At 42.5% G+C, this 6,814-nt stretch overlaps 1 long non-coding RNA gene across 26 annotated transcripts in view; it reads right to left on the reverse strand.

The window, feature by feature from the left end:
• The window catches only part of LOC144316522 (uncharacterized), a 179,274-nt gene extending 172,742 nt beyond the window's left edge, over window positions 1-6,532 (reverse strand). For all 26 annotated transcript variants that reach the window (XR_013382532.1, XR_013382491.1, XR_013382493.1 and 23 more), the window contains exons 1-3: window positions 6,410-6,532; window positions 5,496-5,524; window positions 2,383-2,435 (exon numbers count right to left, since the gene is read on the reverse strand). This is a non-coding gene — a long non-coding RNA (uncharacterized LOC144316522). The remainder of the gene's footprint in view (window positions 1-2,382; window positions 2,436-5,495; window positions 5,525-6,409) is intronic.
• Window positions 6,533-6,814: the final 282 nt, after the last annotated feature.

Below are 6,814 nucleotides of genomic sequence, written 5' to 3' on the forward strand. Positions count from 1 at the left end.
CTCTTGATTTCAGCTCATCTTAGGGTCGTGAGATGAGCCCCATCGCCTCAGCCAGCAGTCCACTTGAGATTTTCCCTCTACCCCAACCCCCACTCTAAGTAAGTCCTTAAAAAAAAATTTCAATTCAGTACAGAAACTTTATGCTAACATAGCTTGTATCTGTGGGAAATAAAATTCATTCTGCATCTTTAAAAGCCTGCAAAGACTACTGGGAACTCCTTCCCCCAAGGTCTTTAAAAACACGATACATTTTCCTCTCTCGAAGATGCTTTAGACGTTCTCCTACCTCAAGTTCAAGCAGCAAACAGGTTTCCCTATGGTACTCCAACTCCCCTGACAGACGGTCACAGCACAGAGCCCTGGGTGTAAAGGGCCCTAAGCCCCTTAGCACCTGGGGATTCAGAGTACTGAGATTACACCAATACTACGCATTTCAGACGGAGGGACCTGGGGTCCCAGAATGGGACATTTGCCAACTATGAAGGATTAAGTTAGCTGCCAAACCCTTCAAGTTCTCTAAAATACCCGTATTTCAAGTTGGTATTAAAGATAACCATTCCTTAACAATGTACATAAAATAAAAGCCGCCCCTGAATTTGACTTTTACATATCAATTCGTTCAATAACAGAAAATACATATTATTCCAGGGGATTCAGATATTCCATCTTTCAATCCCGCCTGTTATCTGTACAGACCTATTGAATCTCAGCCTGCAAATTACCCATTTACTTCCCTCTTTGTTATCTTCATGCAAATTGTCTATTTTCATTCCATTATTCACTCACCTTCTGCACACTCATTTTGGTTTACTTAGGCAAGGGCCTAGGTTGAGGGAAAGTACCAGAATCTGACTTGAAGACAACTGCAGAAGCCCAATAACTACAGAGCGTGTTCCTCGCTCCTGTAACACGTCCCAGGAGGGTCCAGGGAGCCAGAGGTTCTGTTCACCGTAGGCCGCGGGGGCCTCATCTGACGAAGGTTTAGTTTTACAGGATGGTCGCAGCACTTGGTAACCCTGACCCTGACTCTCAAGACCTTTAGCTTCAAGTGACTTAGTATCATCACATCTGCTCTCATTTCTTTCAACATATGCAATCTATGCCTCACTTGGCTGACCGGCCTGCTGGCTACCGCACAAGGCCACGTCAGGGAGAAACCCCTATCGGCCACTTTTCAGCCACTCTTGAGTGCTGCAGGAGATGTCCTTGCCCCCCAAGCAAATCTGTCCTTGGATTGTTAGATTAGGTCCCACCAGCACGGGGAGGAGTTCTGCTCCTCCTCTGACCTTCGATTCTAAATTCCTTATGGACGTTTGACACCAGGTCCTAGGTGTTCATGACAGGTCTACCCCTACTCCATGAACAGGAACAGGAACGACCGACCGTCACTAAGAGACGGGACTGTGATTGCTTTGTCTGACTCTCCCTCCCTTGGTCTTTCGCATGGTCTTTCACATTTTTGTTAAAGATCCATAGTATGATAGACATTGAAGGCCAGTCTAACTTCTAATAGGTAAGTAATAACTTGAGGATACTTCCCCCAAATAATGACACTTATACCTCTGGCCTGCTCTCCTCGGTGTGTATGAGTGTGTGTATATATTTTTCATCTATTTGTTCTCATTGATGAAACTGTGCACATCCTCATGTACACCACTTGACATCATCACAATTAGAAAATTATTTTAAGTGCCAATATTCTCAAGAAAGTTCAGAACTAGTGAATTATTTTAATTTGATTGTTGTCTTTGTAAAAGATCAAATTTGATCTCCACTCCCACTTCCTTCTGATAAGGAAATCGTTTAGGGACTGATTTCTTACTATGAAACTCTCTGTTTGGACTTCCGTACAGAGTTATCATACTACTATTGACTATATTCATTCCCTAGATTGTACTTTTCATTTCCATAAGGTACGTATTTTATAACTGAAAGTTTGTACATCAACAGTGCACAAGGCTTCCCTTTTCTCCACATCCTTGCAAACACTTGTTATTTCTTATCTTTTCGATACTAGTAATTCTGACGGGCGTGAGGAGATAACTCATCATGGTTCTGATTTGCATTTGTACTCATGTTCTTTTGATCTGTAGTGTACGTTCTGGATAATTTTCCTGTGTTATAGGACATGAATTTTAAATGTTTTTAGAGCAATCCATTTTATATTCTAACACAATCTCCTCCTCCGTTAAAGAGACTGCAGTAAAGTGTCTAATCTAAATTTTTATGAATGCTTTATTGGGCCATCCCTAGAAAACTAAGTTCATCCTTGAAGCACTCATGCTTCCCTTTTGCCACTGCTTTTTTCTGTGTCTGCCCTCTCTTTTCACCTCTCATAACCAGTAAGCATCCTTATTAGATACAAATCTCCCCAATACTCACATTTCATAATGCCTTGCACGGGTCGGGCCTTCTCCCCTTGCCTTGTCAGAGATCTGTTACAAAGAAAAAACAGTCAAATTAAAATAATTCACTAGTTCTGAACTTTCCTTGAGAATATTGGCACTTAAAATAAATTTCTAATTGTGATGATGTCAAGTGGTGTACATGAGGATGAGCATAATTTCATCAATGAGAACAAATAGATGAAAAATATGTATACATATGAATATACACAGAGGAGAGCAAGCCATAGGTATAAGTATCATTATTTGGGGGAAATATCCTCAAGTTATTACTCACCTAATAGAAGTTAGACTAGCCTTCAATGTCTATCATACTATGTTATGTATCTTTAACAAAAATGTGAAAGACCATATTTTATGTAATTTATAATGTCACTGAAAAAGTATTGATCTTTATGATTAAAAAGAATGAAAATTCACCATAAAGTCATGCAAAATCAGTGCATCATTCCTAAGTAAGTCAGAGAATCAATTAACAGTGAAGGAGTAAACCCATTAGTTTACTTGCCTCCTTTTCTAAAACCCTGAAGGGGTCTCTATTTTGTAGCGCAAAATGAATGTATCTATTTCATTAAATCTTAGAAATATGGAATTTAATGATCGTGACTTCACATTCCCATGCACTAAAATGCTAAGTCTTCAGTCAATGTTAGTAGACAAAAGAGAGGCCTCCTGACAAGAAAGCATTTACACAGTGCTCTTTTTATTGAGGAGACTTCTATGTTGCATTCGTAAATTTTAAGTAATGCTACCTTAGCTTCTGAGACAAGAAAGAAAGGAAGGAAAATACCAGGCTGAAGTCACCGCTACATAAAGTCATCCTTAGGACTCCCCCCACAATCAGAATGCCCAGCAATTTTTTTTTTTTCTGTGAGTTCCAAACCATAACAACTCTCTATTAATGGACTTAAGGCCAAAACTTTTAACACAAACTAGTCTGGAACTTTGAACTGATTTGATAGTTTGAGGTCTCCAGACCAGAATTTAAATTTAATCCAGAGAAAGCAACTAATCTAGAACCAGAACAGCCTTTACAGAGGGGGAGTAGGGTAAACCTCATTTTGCTTTCTTATTTCGATTCAGGGCCAGTTTTCTGACCTGCCAAGGTGTTGGAAAGCTTGACTTTATACAAGGATCAGTAACCCATTCATGAGCTCTGTGATGGGTTAAAAACAGCAAATAATTCTCATATTAAAGATGGAGTCTATCGGGTAAAGCGTGAAATGTGGGCCAGACCTGTAACTTGTTTGACCAACAAAATGTAGTGGAAAGTGACACTGGAGGGCTTCCAAAGGGCTTGCAGCTTCCCCTTTTTATGTATCTAGAGCCCAAAGAGCTCCATGCTCAGAGGATGAAAAACCACAGGAGGAGGGAGGCCTACGTTCTCTAGCATCTCAGATGAGGCCAACCCAGTGACCCGACAGCTGGATACAGCATATGAAGGAAGTGTCTGTGCATAGGCAGGGAGACCAGCAGGAGAATCAGTCAATTCACAAAATTGTGAGAAGCCGTGAATAGTCCATAATTTCAGACATGACGTTTTAGGGATGGTTACAGCAACATGTAACAGAACACAATCTCCCTAGGAGGAAGGTGCTTTGTTTTACTTCCGTTTCTTGCAGAACATGTCTCCTCGCTGAGGCAACTGGAAAACATGGCAAGCCGGTTAGCATGTGAATGTCAGGAGCATCAGCCCTTGAGAAGAACCCCCTCTATTCCTCATAATGGTTCTAACTCCTTACGTCTGCGGCATACCCCACAGGCCAATGTGAAACCAGAATATGTTTCTAGAAAGAAAGAATTATATGGAAGAAAAGAAGAAAGAAGGGCAGGGCTAAGCCAGCCCTTTAGCACTACTATGTGAGCTAAGGCTAGGTTTCAGAATAGAGATCTTCTAATGTGGAGAGAGGACCAGATGGTCAGATGGATGAGGCTCAGCAGAAGACTTCTGGGTAAGGGTGGGGGGGGGGCGGGAAACAGGGAGAACAAGTTGCAAAGGAATTCTAGAATGTGTGGGGAATGGTGAAGCACGGTGCTGGGGTAGGAGAATAAAAGCAGCCAGACACCTAGGAAGGCTGGCCCTCATTTCTTTGTTGGTTACCCTAACTACTCTCCAACACTTGTAGGAAAGAGGAGAAACGAAGTGTCATTTTTCTCACATGAGAAGAATCTACCCACAGTGTATCTACAGTAAACTAGTCAAATAATTAACCTACACAGACCTCCTCGCAGGTATCAGCCATTAACAACACTCCCACATGGTCAATGCTGAGCCACAGTGAATTGCTGGGGGAGGAGGAGGCCTGATACCACTCCCGGAGCATGGCTGCCTCCCCAGCAAGCAGGCAGCCAGCTGTGACCACTGACCTCCACAGAACAAGACAGAAGAAGAGCTTATGCCTCCACCTCTGAATAAGTACCAGCCTAAAGCAAAGGAAGAAATCTTCCATCATCCACATTGAGACTCACCATCAAGTCCTTTACATGCCGTACGTCTTGGACACAGGGCTTATCTCTACCCCCACCCCAAGCATCGTCTCTCTTTCCTCTCCCCACAGCACGCCACAGAGCCTTTATCACACAGCAGTTGTCTCACCAAAGCCTCAATGGTTTATGTTCCTGCCTCCCTCACTGAGGGTCTGCTACTTGAGGGCAAGGCCCTGGTCTTCATAAGTTTTGTATCTCTCGAAGCTAGCATGGTGTTTGCCACATGGTCGGTGAGCGCTGAAGTAAGAGTAATCAACTGACCAAAAGTGACTACCCAAACACATCAGTAGTAACAAATGTAAACCAGACATGATAGGTAGTTATCCATATTTTTTAATATGGCTGCTCTAAAGATGGGTTTCCCAAAGCCTGTTTTGAGCATGTCCATGTATGCCTCTACGTGACATTTTAATTCCGTCATAAACCATAACATCCCTTTTAACCAGAACACCAACACAAACCATCAAGTCATCCCTTCAATATCCTTGACTCAAGGACCTTAAATACAACTCTGCTTCTTTGTCTAGCCTGAACGCACGTACGATTGGTTTACCTTCAGTTGCTACCCTCTACCACCCTTTCCAATAAGCTACCCTTACTTACCTATGGATTGTTCAAGGCTGGTTTCAGATCTGGCGGGGGAAAAAAATAAATAAATAAGAAATGACTTAGTCAAAATAGCCTTACAGTCAATGCCATCTTTTACTGATGCCGTGTCCTGTCTTGCTCCTTCTTTTCCTGTTTATCACCTTATTTCTAATGCCTGGCTACAAAGCTGAACATGAACTTTGCTCTGCTCCTTGCCATTCTGATTCTAGTAATTCACTCCGGTTTAGCCCATGACCTTACTCTGATGTCTGTTGTATGCAGTCTTCCTTACTTGAGAAGCCTCCCTTGATCCTCCTCCCTTTCACTCAAACTCAGTATTAATCAGGGTGCATTCTCTGGAAAGGCCAGATAACATGGCGGGGAGCAGGGGGGAATCACTGGTTTTAAATCAGACAATCTGGTTTCAAGCCCCAGCTTTGATACTTATGTGTCCCTTAAAGACCTAGCAAGGATTTTCAAAAAGTACTTTTACAAAAGGACTATTTATACTAGTGCAGAGTTAAGGGGTATGACAGGAGATGTTGAGAAACCTAAGGACTAGGAAGAGTGGGAAGTCATTTCTAGTCCTAGGCCTAAAAGAGGCAGGGCAAGTAGATGGTGTTATTGAAACCCGGTTGAGAGCTGGAGCCAGGGAATAGGGCTTCTGGACAAAGCTGTAGTCCCCCTGAGGGATGCATCAGTTTCCAGAATGATGCCAAAGCAGGAAGGGAAGAGAATCACTCTTTCCTTGCATGCACCCACTGGGGTCCCCATTGACTGAACCCAACCAGAAAGCAGAAGAAGGAGGCTCTGATGACTGGTCCATAGAAGTCAACACCATGGGGCCAGGGAGGACAGAGAAAATAGGTATCAGGGTAAAATTAAATAACCAGGATCGTTTCTACATAAGGTTAGCTAAGTGACATTACCTCACTGGCTTCAGGGGTCTCCTCTATGAAGCAAGTGTTTTGAGGCTGTCTTGCAGATAACACATGCAAAAACAACTATAAAAAAAGATGCTCATTAAAATTATCCCTCACCTAGCCTTGCCCTCTCCATCTTATAATGCTTTCAGGTCTTTGATATTAACCCTCGACCTAGAGCTGTGACCACAGCCACTTAAACCTCACTGCTGACTTTCTCCAGAGTTTCCTAGGACAAGAGAGACATGGATGTAAATCCTCATCCAAAGATACGGATGGAAAAAAAGGAAGGAATAACACAAAATAAAAGGGAAAGTCTTCCTTCAAAGAAACCCCTGTTCCTTCCCCGCCTGGGATTCCTGAAAACAGGAGCTGAGATGTTGTGGTATCTGCAGCTAGCTCAAAGTCTTT

The sequence above is a fragment of the Canis aureus genome, chromosome 1, assembly GCF_053574225.1.
Source record: "Canis aureus isolate CA01 chromosome 1, VMU_Caureus_v.1.0, whole genome shotgun sequence".
Classification (NCBI taxonomy): Eukaryota; Metazoa; Chordata; class Mammalia; order Carnivora; family Canidae; genus Canis; species Canis aureus.